The sequence below is a fragment of the Sabethes cyaneus genome, chromosome 1 (genome assembly GCF_943734655.1).
Source record: "Sabethes cyaneus chromosome 1, idSabCyanKW18_F2, whole genome shotgun sequence".
Taxonomy (NCBI): domain Eukaryota; kingdom Metazoa; phylum Arthropoda; class Insecta; order Diptera; family Culicidae; genus Sabethes; species Sabethes cyaneus.
Window position 1 is genome coordinate 101,824,404 of NC_071353.1, and position 14,410 is coordinate 101,838,813.

Here is a 14,410-nt window from a genome sequence, read left to right on the forward strand (position 1 = left end):
GTACAAATCAATAAATTTATTTTTATACTCGGCGGATTCACATGGATACGGCACAGAAACAGTACATATATGCTACCATACGGCCAACAGGATAGATTTATGATGATTGGATAGGACATTTGGCCGGTCGGATTGGCGTGGCCTGCTTCTGCTGCCAGCCGGCCTGGTCGACCAACATATCGACCGATGCGGAAACCAGCACAGACGTGGTTTCCCCAGTAGCGACCTTCCGGCCGACCGATGCAGAATCATTTCTCTGCCTTCTTCCGCTTTTGTAATGATGCTGACAAAATTTCCCCGCCCTCGGAGAGGCCGCCGGAATGCAAATTGTTTTCCAATTGATTTGTGGTGTACCGGTTTTGCTTCCGGCTGCGGTGCTGGTGTGCGTATATTTGAATGATATCATCTAGGAAAATTTGATGATAAAGTAATCACGCTTTCGCAGTGACTTTCGGCTTGGTGATCTTATTTAAATTGCTTTTGTTACTCTAGTTGGATTCATTCAGTCCTCCGGTGCTCGGTCATCACCGTAGATAGAAAGGTAATAGCAGATTTATTCCATTTGCAATATTAACTGATTCGAAAAATACAAAATGCATTTTTCATGGCGAATCAGTGGCTCGGATATGACAATTATTTTCAGCGGATCTGCACGCGGATTTCACAAATGGAAAGCATAAAAAGGGGTTATGCATAATATTAGCATTCAAAAGAACTCGCATTTAATTTGTGTGGGTTTACGACAAATGTTTAACCTACTGCGGATTGCCATATGAAACTAGGTAAAGAGTTATTATTTTTTTAACTTTTCATTTTATCTGACCTTTTTGTTCTACATAAAGATGTGTGGGTGGGGAAAAGCTCACCTGAGGTGATCACAACAAGTTCCTCAAGTGTGCATAAAAACCCCACCATCTTTTGTTATGCGTTATATGCCATTACATCAAGTCACATCACACTATAATACATTGCTAACATTGCACAATTATTTACATTCTATAGCATAAGATTGTCAGAACCTAAAAACAAACTACAATAAACTACTCTCTAGTAACTTGCGGCGATAAACAGATGAACTCTCGAGGATTAAATTTGATTTTATATATGAGCCGTTCCGTATTATAGTGGTCTATTGACTATTTTTATCAAAATTGAGATTTTTACATAAATCGTATCTTTTTGCATAGATGTACTCTGCAAACAATAATAGCTTCTAAAAAGTAGGTTTCCAACCTGCTTTTTTCATGTTGAATTTTTGGTTTGAAACAGAATGGCCTATTCTGTTCCGCATTATAGTGATCTATGTACTTGCGACTTGTTAATAATCGATATTCGACTATTTTTGATTTCAAAACTACAGTAATCCCCCCAATAAGGACGCTAATAGGGACCGCGTTAATGGAAACCGTGTTAATGGAGTCTACGTAGCATATGGGAATTGACTTAATTGGTTCCAACATGGAAGAACTCGTGATCTTGACCGTATAGAGCGTTGGTGTCTTCGACAAAATTGTTTAGCAGATCGAAGGCCTTTCGTTGAATTGTAATAATTCGAAATTGCCTCACTACGTGGCGCTAGCGTATATGTAATATTTATATACATATACAGCATGCATTGCGCTGCTGACTATCTAGATAGTTGCGGTCTTCGGGAAGGTTACTCAAATGACTGTCACCTTCAAAATGGTAAGGAAATAATGCAGAATTGACTCCACGGACGGCGCTAGTGAATTTGTAATTTTTTGTGTTTGCCATAACTCAGGATTTAGGTAATGTACAAGAAGTTGCTTTCTTCGGTAAGGTTGTTTAAGTGTCAGTGGTTATTTAACTAGTTGGAAAATTAGCTAATATTTTGCTGGTTATTTAACACAATGCTGGTCGCTTACAAAAATTCTTTGCTAAATGAAACGTTGGCAGTCGATGAAATTCCTTAGAATTTTTTCGTTCCTCGCATTTTACTTGCAACGGACATGAAAAATATATCTCAACACGAGAAAGCTGAATTAGTAAAAGTAACATTACGTATGCCGTTGACTTCACATTATTAATGCTCTGTGACATAAATGTCTATTAAGCAATATGGTAGCCCTTGATCCGCCTAGCTCAGCCTCGCCCGATGCCGGTTTCACCCAATCACAGTTAAATAGTTCCTGCCATCATAGTCGTCCCGGTTCTGAGTCTAGTGCTGCGATCAGGGCTTACCAAGCTGCCCCCTTTGGCAAGTATCCATCTTTTCGTGGCGTTGCTCGACCTGATATCGCCTCCACTTCCAGCTCGACGTCAGCAGTTCTATCAGCCACCACATCGCAAGTTTTTCTATACTACCAGAATATTGGTGGTATGAATAGTTCTCTTGCTGAGTACCAGCTGGCTTGCAGTGACGCATGCTACGATATCTACGCTTTCACGGAAACTTGGCTGAAGAACAGCACACTATCGAAGCAACTGTTTGACGACACGTACTCGGTTTATCGGCACTATCGGACAGCCTTAAATAGTAACAAAAGCTCTGGCGGCGGAGTTCTTTTGGCCGTGCGCTCCTGCATCAAATCCTGGAAATTGAAACCTCCCGTAATAACGACGGTCGAGCATATGTGGGTAGCGATATCGACTCAATCTGGAACGGTTTTTATCTGTGTCGTATATTTTCCACCTGACCGCATCAATGACAGCAGCATAACCGACAAACATGCACTCTCTCTCGAATGGGTTGTCTCTCAAATGGAAGCTAATGATAGCATTATTATTGTAGGCGATTTCAACCTCAGCACAGTTTCGTGGCTCAGCGATACGAATAATTTCCGCTTTCCTGACTTTGCTCATTCCTCGTTTCGTCCAGCTTCTCTGTCCTTGCTTGATTCATATTCAACAGCCGGACTGAGACAGCTGAATGGCATTTTGAATGCAAATAACCGTTTGCTTGATCTGTGTTTCGTAAGCGAAGAATTAGGGCAACGTTGTTCTATTCTGCAAGCCCCAATACCACTCGTCAAGCATTGCAGGCATCATCCGCCTCTATTGTTGACACTGGATTTGAAACCCGAATATCGTTTCTTAGACCATGCTGAAACCGTCTATTACGACTTTCTCAGAGCAGACTTCGAGGCGATGAACAGTTTTTTGGCTAACTTGGACTGGAGTTCTTTACTCGCTAGTCATGACGTTAACTTTGCTGCTACCACCGTTTGTGGCATCATACTTTACGCGATCGATCAGTTTATACCCAAAAAATTCAAACGCAAGCCTTCTAAGCCCGCATGGTCCAACTCGGAACTTAAACGCCTGAAACGACTGAAAAGAGCTGCCATTAGGAAATACTGCAAATATCGCTCGGACCGCACCAAAGTTGACTATGTACATGCTAACTCCAACTACAAGCGCCTAAATAATAGTTTGTTTATTGCCCATGATTCGCATCTGCAGAGCTCTCTTAGAGCAAATGCCGAGAAGTTTTGGACTTTTGTAAACGAACAACGGAAAGAATCTGGACTTCCTTCCAATATGACTGACGGCGTTAAAGTAGCGGATTCAGTCGCAGATATTGCCGACTTGTTTCGCACGCAATTCAGTAGCGTTTTTTCTGATGAGATCGCCTTTGCTCATCACATTGTGGCAGCCACAAGTAACATTACTCGCTTAACCGTTTCCAGTTTCCCGTACAACGTAACTACCGATGTGGTGATCTCTGCTGGGAAACATTTGAAATCCTCAATTGGATGCGGTCCAGATGGCATTCCTTCCATAGTCTTGAAACGCTGTTTAAGTACTCTTGCATTGCCCTTAGCTAAGGTTTTCGATATATCATTGACGATGGGAGTTTTCCCCGAGTGCTGGAAGGATTCCTTTGTTTTCCCTGTGCACAAAAAGGGATGCAAAAGAACCTTTGCTAATTACCGTGGTATTGCTGCCTTAAGTGCTGCCTCTAAGCTGTTTGAGTTAATCGTTCTGGAATAGTTGATGCAAGATTGCTCACACTGCATCTCTCCTGACCAGCATGGATTTATGCCAAAGCGCTCAACGACAACATCGTTCATCATCCGTGCAATGCAAGAAGGGAATCAAGTTGAAGCTATATATACGGACCTTTCTGCAGCTTTCGACCGCATAAACCATGAGATAGCCATCTCTAAATACCACGAATTGGGCATTCACGACAATCTGCTGACTTGGCTTCGCTCCTATCTCATCGGCAGAACTATGTCAGTCAAAATCGGGGATTACGTATCGTCACCCATCGTAGCAACTTCCGGCGTTCCCCAAGGCAGTCATTTGGGACCGTCCTTGTTTCTGCTGTACATGAATGATGTGAACAGTATCCTCAAATGTTCGAGATTATCTTATGCTGACGATTTGAAAATGTACTGTACAGTAAAAAGCCCTAATGACGCCCATATCTTGCAACAGGATTTGGAGACCTTTGACGAATGGTGCCGAATTAACAAGATGTCACTAAATGTGTCCAAGTGCTCAGTCATCTTCTTCGGTCGCAAACGTAACATGTATCTGCACGATTACACCCTTCGTGAGACGGCCCTAAAGCGCGAAACAACTGTTAAAGACTTGGGAGTCTTGCTTGACTCGAAACTAACGTTCAAGAACCACATTTCCTTCGTTGTATCCAGGGCTTCCTCGCAACTAGGATTTCTGTACCGCTTTGCGAAAAGCTTCAAGGATGTATATTGCTTAAAATCTCTATATTGCTCACTAGTTCGTCCTATGCTAGAATACTCCGCCATTGTTTGGTCACCTTTTTACCAAAATTAAATTCATCGGATTGAAGCAGTTCAACGCAAATTAATTAGGTTTGCTCTGCGACACCTACGCTGGCGTGACCCACGTAACCTGCCAAGTTACGAAAGCCGTTGCTAGCTGATTAATTTAGAACTGCTGGAAGGAAGGCACAATGTGGCTAAGGGGTGTTTTGTCGGCGATCTTCTTCAAGGAAATATCGATTGTCCTGAATTGCTTAGTCGCCTAGATATCAACACTAGAAGACGTAATCTTCGTTCGCACGCCTTTCTCGTCAATCGACATTCAAGAACTAACTATGGGTTACAAGAACCAGTGCTTAGTATGTGCCGCGTTTTTAATAGCTGCTATGTAGTGTTTGATTTTAATGTGTCTCGTGAAAACAATAAGCGTTGTTTTGAAAGATGTTTGTGCTAGACTTGCGGCTACAAGTTCTTCTTGGTTGGAACACTGTGCTAACTCCAACTAAAGCACCAAACGGATTGAAACCAGCAATAGAAATTTAATTAGATCCTAAATTAAGATATTGTAACTCTAAAAGGAAAAATAAATAAATGTCTAGTAAGTTGTTGCAAGTTTCGATTAAAAAAATAGTGATAAAAATGAAAACATAATTGTTCATGAATCATTAAGAATGTTTAGAAAGTAGCTCTAAATGTGTTAACGTGACTGAGACTAACTGAATAAGTGAGTTGGTGGGATTTCTCTGGCCATTTAGGAAGTAGCTAGTTGGTGGATCAGCACGATAGATTTTTTTGCAGACAGTAAGACCATTGCAAATCATTTTTAAAGTTTTGTCTACCCCCCCCCCCCTGGAAATTGGCGGAAAAATAATTTGTAGGATATAAGTCAATTTTTTTTTTATAAAATCAATTGTATGTGGGCTCTACAGTCTGGAAAACTCGAAAAATGAGTGTACGCGTTGAGTTAACGCTTCTAGCATGAAACAGAAATGGAAATTCGAAGAATGGAATTACCGAAAATCGTCCAAAAAAATTGGCCTTCGTTTTTGTCTTTTTTCGTAGATTTTTGCATAGAAAATAATAACGTATATATTATAAGCAAGAATAGATTCGGTTTTCAAGTTTAAAACCCATGTTTTACCTTTGTTATACTATATAATTACCTTTGTTATACTATATAACAAAGGTTTAGAAATTGGTCGAAAAACACGAAATTGATCCGAGGCCCATAGGGCCGAATCACATATACCAATCGATAGAGCTCGACGAACTGAGCAATGTCTGTGTGTGTGTGTATGTGTGTATGTGTGTATGTGTGTGTGTGCAGCTCATTTTCTATCGCCTGTTTCTCGAAGATGGCTGAACCGATTTGATCGCTTTTACTTTTGTTTGAAAGGTATTATTGTCTAGTATATCACTATTGAATTGCTTTGCGGTCCGACGTTTCGTTTAAAAGTTATAAGCAAAAATGTGAAAACTACGTGACACGCGTTTCTCCTGAACTACACAACCAATTTTAACGATCTTACTACCAAACGAAAGCTCTTACTGTTACTAAACTTTTTACCAAGTTTTATTGAAAACGGACAAGCAGTTTAAAAGTTAGCCTTAAAAAACCATTTTTGATAAGGTTCAAATGATCGCCTGTTTCTCAGAGATGGCCAAACCGATTTATGCGCTATTAGTTTTATTTGGCAGGTAATATAGCCGGATAGATCACTATTGAATGGTTTTTTGATTGGACGTTTTATTTGAAAGTTATAAGCAATCGTATACACCACACCAAAATTAACAATAATTTAGAATGATTTTAACCAAGATAATTTACCTGATTTCAATTATTTTAATATCAAACGAGAGATTTTGACACTACGAATATATATGCAAAATTTCATAACAATTGGTTTTACCGGTAAAAAGATATTAATCCTCGAACGCTCGCGCCAACTTTTGCAACACAGTTACTCGCGTGTACAATAGCCCAAAACCAAAGAAAACGTGCGCACTAGAGTTTTGACTAGGAAAACTTGGTTTTAAGTTTATCGAACCTTTGAAAGAGTTTCTTGAAATTGAATGCTCTGTCATTTGGTAGAATTTAAATTTTGATTAATCCCCCTAAAAGTGAAATAAAAAAATTATTTTTCTTCAGTTTCAATGTAACACATTGATGTGTTCTGCAAAGTTTTAGAGCATATTATTACAAGAAATTTTGCTGAAGACTGTAACCTTCTATCTCTTCAGCGAAGACAGAGAAATCTTATTTATGGTTTCTGTATTTGTAAAACCAGTTTTTCTATTTTAGCTCTTTTTGTAATTGTTGTATGATTTTTTCATGCGTTACAAAGTTATGCAAATAGTAAAAATACACAACTTGGCTGAAAATAGTATACCTCTATGTTTGCTTGTTTAGGAACTGTAGAACTTTGATTATAAAAATACCCTGATTTTAACCCCGAATTACCCGACTACCAACTGACGGATACATTTTAAACATTTTACATTTGCTGATAGTTTTGCCACATACAGACACCATTTTCCATATGAAGTAACGTGAAAAAATTCCAGTTGGGGCCAATTGAGGTACACCTCACATGCTGCTTGCTTCGTTTCTGTGCTGTCGGTTTATGCTGATCTATTTTCCTAACAATTTAAAGTATTATTGCATTGAATAATTCAAACATTTTGCTCATAACAAGTTTATTGAAATATATACGTTAGTTAAACAACGATTGGTAAATATGGCATTCAAAAACCTACACATGTTGTTCAGAATACAACAGCGTGAGTAACCGAAGGTTAATAAAAATTGAGGAAATTTTTTCAAGAAAATTTTATTGATGCATAGTTATGCATAGTTCAAAAACCTATAAACTAGACCTTTACTACGCAATGTATATGTTAAAGAATAATATTTCTTCTTACAACTTACTTTTACTTGCACTTACCCACATTAGTAACAACTTACTCAGCAATTTCATAAGAAAAGGAACTATCAAAATTTGTAAGTGCTTCTATTTTGTTCAAATTTTGTAAGCTTATTCAATTTCCAAAATTTTTATGTAAACCAACGCACAATGCAACGTTAACTAATAGATGAATTATGTTCCGAAGACGTGTGGATTTCTATCTCAAATAGCAAGTAAGACCGTATAACAAAGGTTCCTTTCACCACTAGGTGGATTAAATCAGGTTTTTTTTGCTCGATTAAAAAATTCACTTTGTTTTTTTTCCGCACCCCCCTTCCCCCCCCTCGGTGACCGAACACCGGAAGGACAAAAACTTTATAAAATATTTGTAATGGCCTAAATGTTGCTAGAGAATAAAATTGAGCGTCGAGCGTTCAGCATCGCAAGACACATCCTGTATAAGAATACAACATATACGCGCCGCGAGTGAGTTTTGCGCTATTTTCCATACCAGCTTGAAGGTGTCAGTCATTTGAGTAACCTTCCTGAAGACCGCAACCTTATAGATAGTCAGCAGCGCAAGCTACAGCCTGTATAAACAAATCACATGGACACTAGCGCCACGTAGTGAGTCGATTCTGCGCTATTTTTCATGCCATCTTGAAGGTGGCAGCCATTTGACCAACCTTCCCGAAGAACGCAACTTTCTAGGTAGTTTGCAGCACAAGATATAATCTGTATAAGAGTGTTATACATATGCTAGCGCCACGTAGTGAGGCAATTCCACAATACTAGAATCCAGTGCAAACCCGTTGATGTACTGAACAACTCTGTCGAAGACACCAACCTTCTATACGGTCAGGATCACGAGTTATTCCATGTTGGAACCAATTAAGTATATTCCCATATGCTACGTAGACTCCAATAAGGACGTTCGACCGCGTTAGTGGAATCACTCGAGACCCTCCTTATTGGAAACGTTCTTATTCGAAACCGCGTTATTCGGGGGACTGCTGTACATTGGAATACAGTGTTTGACTTACTTAATTGGCCTAACGTCTTATGACAAGGCCTGCGCAGTATAATTTCTCCATCTGTTTCGGTCCATGGCAACTGATCTCCAGTTCCGCGGGCACCCAGTGCTCGCCAGATCTCGCTCCACCTGGTCTTGCCACCTCGCTCGCTGTGCCCCTCTTCGTCTTGTTCCTACCGGATTTGATGCGAAAACCATTTTTGCAGGATAGTTGTCCGGCATTCTAGCAACATGTCCTGCCCAACGTATCCGTCCAGCTTTAACCACTTTCTGAATACTTGGTTCGCCGTAGAGACGCGCGAGCTCGTGGTTCATTCTTCGCCTCCATACACCGTTCTCTTGCACTCCGCCAAAGATGGTTCTTAGCACCCGCCGTTCGAAAACTCCGAGTGCTCGTAGGTCCTCTTCTAGCAATGTCCACGTTTCGTGCCCGTAGAGGACAACCGGTCTAATTAGCGTTTTGTACAGTGTGCACTTTGTACGGGGGCTCAGATTGTTCGACCGCAAGTGTTTGTGGAGTCCGTAGTAGGCCCGACTTCCGCTGATAATACGTCTTTTAATCTCACGGCTGGTATTGTTGTCCTCTGTTGCCAGCGAGCCAAGGTATACGAACTCGTCGACTACCTCGAACTCATCCCCGTCGATTACCACGGTGCTGCCCAAGCGAGCCCTGTCGCGCTCGGTCCCGCCCGCCAGCATATACTTCGTTTTAGACGTATTTATCTGCAATCCAATCTTCTCTGCTTCGCGTTTCAGTCTGGTGTACTGATCTTCCACCGCCTCAAATGTTCTGCCGACAGCATCCACGTCGTCAGCAAAGCAGATAAATTGACTGGATTTGTTGAAAATCGTGCCCCGCATTTCGATCGCCGCTCGCCTTATAACACCTTCAAGCGCAATGTTGAATAGCAGGCAGGAAAGACCATCTCCTTGTCGAAGTCCCCTGCGAGATTCGAATGGGTCCGACAATCCACCCGAGATTCTCACACAGCACTGGATCCCATCCATCGTAGCCATGATAAGTCTAGTAAGCTTACCCGGAAAGCCGTTTTCGTCCAAAATTTTCCATAGCTCTTGTCGGTTTACGCTATCATATGCGGCTTTGAAATCGATGAACAGGTGGTGCGTGGAGACTCGGAATTCGCGGCACTTCTGGAGGATCTGCCGCAGGGTGAAGATTTGGTCTGTTGTAGACCGACCCTCCATGAAGCCGGCCTGGTAACTTCCCACAAATCTATTGGCTATTGGCGATAGTCGATGAAAGAGGACTTGGGACAGCACTTTGTAGGCGGCATTCAGGATAGTGATGGCTCGGTAGTTCTCACAATCCAGCTTATCACCTTTCTTGTAGATAGGGCAGATAACCCCGTCTTTCCACTCCTCCGGTAGTCGTTCCGTATCCCAAATCTTGACAATCAATTGATGCAGACAGCCGGCCAACTTGTCCGGGCCCATTTTAATAAGTTCCGCTCCAATGCCATCCTTTCCCGCTGCTTTGTTGTTCTTCAGCCGCTGGATGGCTTCTTTAACTTCCCTTATCGATGGGGGTGGCACATCTTCGTCGCTTGCTGCACCAATGTGGTCACTTCCTCCGCTATCATGGTCTTCCGCCTGCACGCCATTCAGGTGTTCATCGTAGTGCTGCTTCCACCTTTCGATCACCGCACGGTCATCAGTCAAGATACCTCCATCTTTATCTCTGCACATTTCGGCCCGCGGCACGAAGCCTTTGCGAGATCCGTTGAGTTTCTGATAGAACTTCCGTGTGTCGTGAAAGCGGTACAGCTGTTCGAGTTCTTCGCACTCCTTCTCCTCTTGGTGGCGCTTCTTTTCCTTGAAGAGTCGGGTTTGCTGCCTCCGCTTCTGTTTGTATCGCTCCACATTCTGACGGGTGGCTCTACGCAGCATTTGTACCCGCGCTGCGTTCTTCTCATCCAATATCTGCTGGCATTCCTCGTCAAACCATTCGTTACGTCGATTCGGTGCCACACTGCCTAGGACGTTCTCCGCTACGCTGTTAATGGCTGTTTTCACGGCATTCCAACAGTCTTCAAGAGGGGCTTCATCCAGCTCTCCCTCTTCCGGCAGCGCGGTTTCGAGAGATAACGCGTAGTTTTCGGCGACCTCTGGTTGCTTCAGTCGCGCTAGATTATACCGTGGCGGGCGGCGGTATCGTATGTTGTTTACAACCGATAGTTTTTGACGTATCCTTACCATCACTAGGTAGTGGTCCGAATCAATGTTAGCGCCCGGATAGGTTCTGACGTCGATAATGTCTGAAAAGTGCCGACCATCTATCAGAACGTGGTCGATTTGTGATTCTGTTTGGTTGGGTGATCTCCAGGTGTACCGATGGTAGAGGTTATGCTGGAAGAAGGTACTACGTATGGCCATGTTCTTGGAGGCGGCGAAGTCGACAAGTCTTAGGCCGTTTTCGTTCGTTTGCGGGTGAGCGCTGAACCGTCCAATCACCGGTTTGAATTCCTCCTCCTGACCAACCTGAGCATTACAGTCCCCGATGATAATTTTGACATCATGTCTTGGGCAGCGGTCGTATTCACGCTCCAACTGCGCGTAGAATTCGTCTTTGTCATCATCGGTACTTCCGAGGTGAGGGCTGTGCACGTTAATTATGCTTATATTGAAGAATCGGCCCTTGATTCTTAATCTGCACATTCGGGGGTTGATCGGCCACCACCCGATCACCCGCTTCTGCATCTCGCCCATCACTATAAAAGCTGTGCCCAGCTCGTGTGTATTGCCGCAGCTCTGGTAGATGGTATGACCATCTCTATACGTACGTACCATCGTTCCTTTCCAGCATACCTCCTGCAGCGCTACGATGTCGAACTTGCGGCTCTTCACTTCTTTAGAAAGCACGTGGGTACTTCCGAGGAAATTTAGAGACCGACAGTTCCATGTTCCTAATTTCCAATCGTTAGTCCGTTTTCGTCGCCTGGGTCTTTGCCGATTGTTCCGATTAGAGTTATTATTATTACTTACGGAGTCCATTGCTTTGGTTTTTTTAGTGGTTCAGGCTTGCAAAGCCCGCAACCAACCCCACAGTATCGCCGGAGGGCCAACGTAGCTCGAAGGAGCCCTCCCCCCTGTCAGCATACGACCTTGGTTTCCACCGGGGTTGGTTACCCGATCTCCACCCGAGGTTGCTCGTATCCCGGCTGGTACCACGAGGAGGTTGGGGTAGGAGTTGCTAGGTAAGAGGCTATGAACCACTGTGGGGTCTATTTTATGCCCAGTGCACAAGGCACCGATGGTACGCATTACCAAGCCATTTACCAGCCACAGTGGACAGTGTTTGACTACTGCCCTTTAAACCCTTTCATCTGATACCATATTATGGGGATTTTACAATATTACCAGTCTGTGCGGTCATTTTCAGAAAACCGGAAGTCGCCATCTTTAACATCAAAATGGCGTCATAACACGAAATTACCCTACCCTGTCGTCATAATATTTTACCAATACCCATTTTATGGGGGTTTTGTATCATTTATTGACATTTACAAATCCCATGGCGCCATGGATATAGACCGGCGCTTCCATTCATTCTTACATTAAAGGGGACGCATGGTTATTTTTCAGCTTTTATTGCCGGAGTTTTAATAAACGCTAAAAATTTAAACGTTGAATGACGGTAATATGAATGTTATACATTCGTTCTAATGAGAACCTAACTATTTTCATTAGACTGCTAAAGAATATGAGTAAAAATTATCTGGTTGAGCTCAACTAATCTTGATTGACACCATTTAGAATATTTCAGAAGCGTGCAAACTAAGATTTGAAGCATGCTTGTAATAAAAAAAACTTTTTGAGAAAGTCAAACGAAGATAGTTTAAGGACCGCATGTTGGTAAGTACCAAATACCTAAACCAGGTATAAAATTTCTGTCCATAATCTTAATTTTTTACGTTTTAAGTGGAATCTAAGTTGTTCAACACGCTTTAGTTCAGCGAAAATCTCACTTTACAACACTAGGAAAACTTTGACAGTAACAGTAATTTGACATTGTTAATATGTGATTGAATGACATATCAAAATGCCATCATCATGTTTAGTGGTACAAACAATGAAACAAATCATAACTGTAGTTTAAAAAAATGAACAGAGCTGTCATACGCACAAATGTCGTTGATCATATTTCATAATTTCATTTCACTGCAGAAAATTCCATTCCAACAACGGGCGAACGTTGATTCCAAACGATAACAAATACTGATGTTTTAATTACAAAACCCTATTTCTCTTGATTCGAGCTTGATTGATTTATCTTCGATTTATTCACTGTCACAGAAGCAAACAACATCCGTCTCGCAATAGGAGTAAAACCATGCGATAAGATCGTGCAAATACTGCCTTCACACGCACAGCTGCTTCCCCAAAGATTAATGTGCCGAAACGAAACAAAAATCCATAGAGCATAATCACACGGCGACCGGGTACGGCCGGTCGCGTCAGCCGAGTTTGTCAACAACAGAGGATACACATACAGGTCACGCAGCGGAAAATAATTGCTATACTCTTTTCAGGAAATGGAGAACACGAATAGTATGTAATGCAAACAAACCATGAACAGTCAATATTAGTTGGAGCTTTTAATCAATTAAATGGATTTGTTTCGTAAGCAACAGAAGGGAGAGCAGGACTCGCGCCCCTGGGCTCGCAATGGAACTTCTTGCACGATACTATTTGCACAAGCGTGACTCTCGGTTGCGTCTCAGAAGCGATAGAAAATTGGTTTCGAAGGACCTGACGAGCGATAAAAGTCGTGAATAAACTTAATCGAATCCCCTGTTTCGCTTAGTTAGGACCGATTGCGACTTCTGAACAAAATAAAAAAATGCATAATTATAATACAACGTATGTGGTAAAACGAATACGTTCAGTGATTTTGTGATAGTTATATAGAAGGTAGTTCTAGTAACAAATTCCAAGTTTGTATCACCACGTTTCAAGTCACAACACTACTGTAGTGCAAACAGAAGTAGGACTGTGTCGAATTTGATAGCCAAAGATGTCTACTTGAATTGATTTCATTTTTCAATGCAATTTGCAATTTGCGTCAGTAGAGATATAGACTTTTTATGAATAATAAATGGAAATAAAGTAAAAGGACTTGGAAGTAACGTTAAATGGCAAATAGAAAGGAAAAATAGTGACTAGTGAACGGCTGGATAATGCGTAACACAGACCCTATAGTGATCTTTAGCCTTTTATCCAGTAACTCTTATCACTACAGAACCTTAGTCAAAATACTCGGGTAACCTACTCCGGTGGAAACTAAGCTCGTATACTGACAGAGTGAAGGAGGCACTGTGATGTCTCGGCACTATAAGATGGCAACTCCATCACGAGACTCGGTAGCGTGACTTTAGTAAGACAGCCTACTTAAGCCTTAAACTACTACGAACAATCAAAGAAATACGACTCGGAACATTCGGCACGGACAAAGACGAAATAAGGACTTGAAATGGACGCTTGGTTCCTGGGACTGCAGATCGCTGAATTTCAAGGGGCCCGACAAGGTGCTGTTTGATCAGTTAGAACCCATTTCTTATGGCATTTTTTCTCAGCTTTCCGATGGTGGTCTTGAAATTAAAATCGGTGGGGGAGAAATCGCCCAGTTAGCTTCGAGGTCTAACAAGCTAGTCGTCGTATGTTCGAATCTCGGCTAGGCGGTGCTTGCTATTAGAGTCAATAGGATCGTTGCACTGGCCCCGTAAATTTCCTGTACTCTA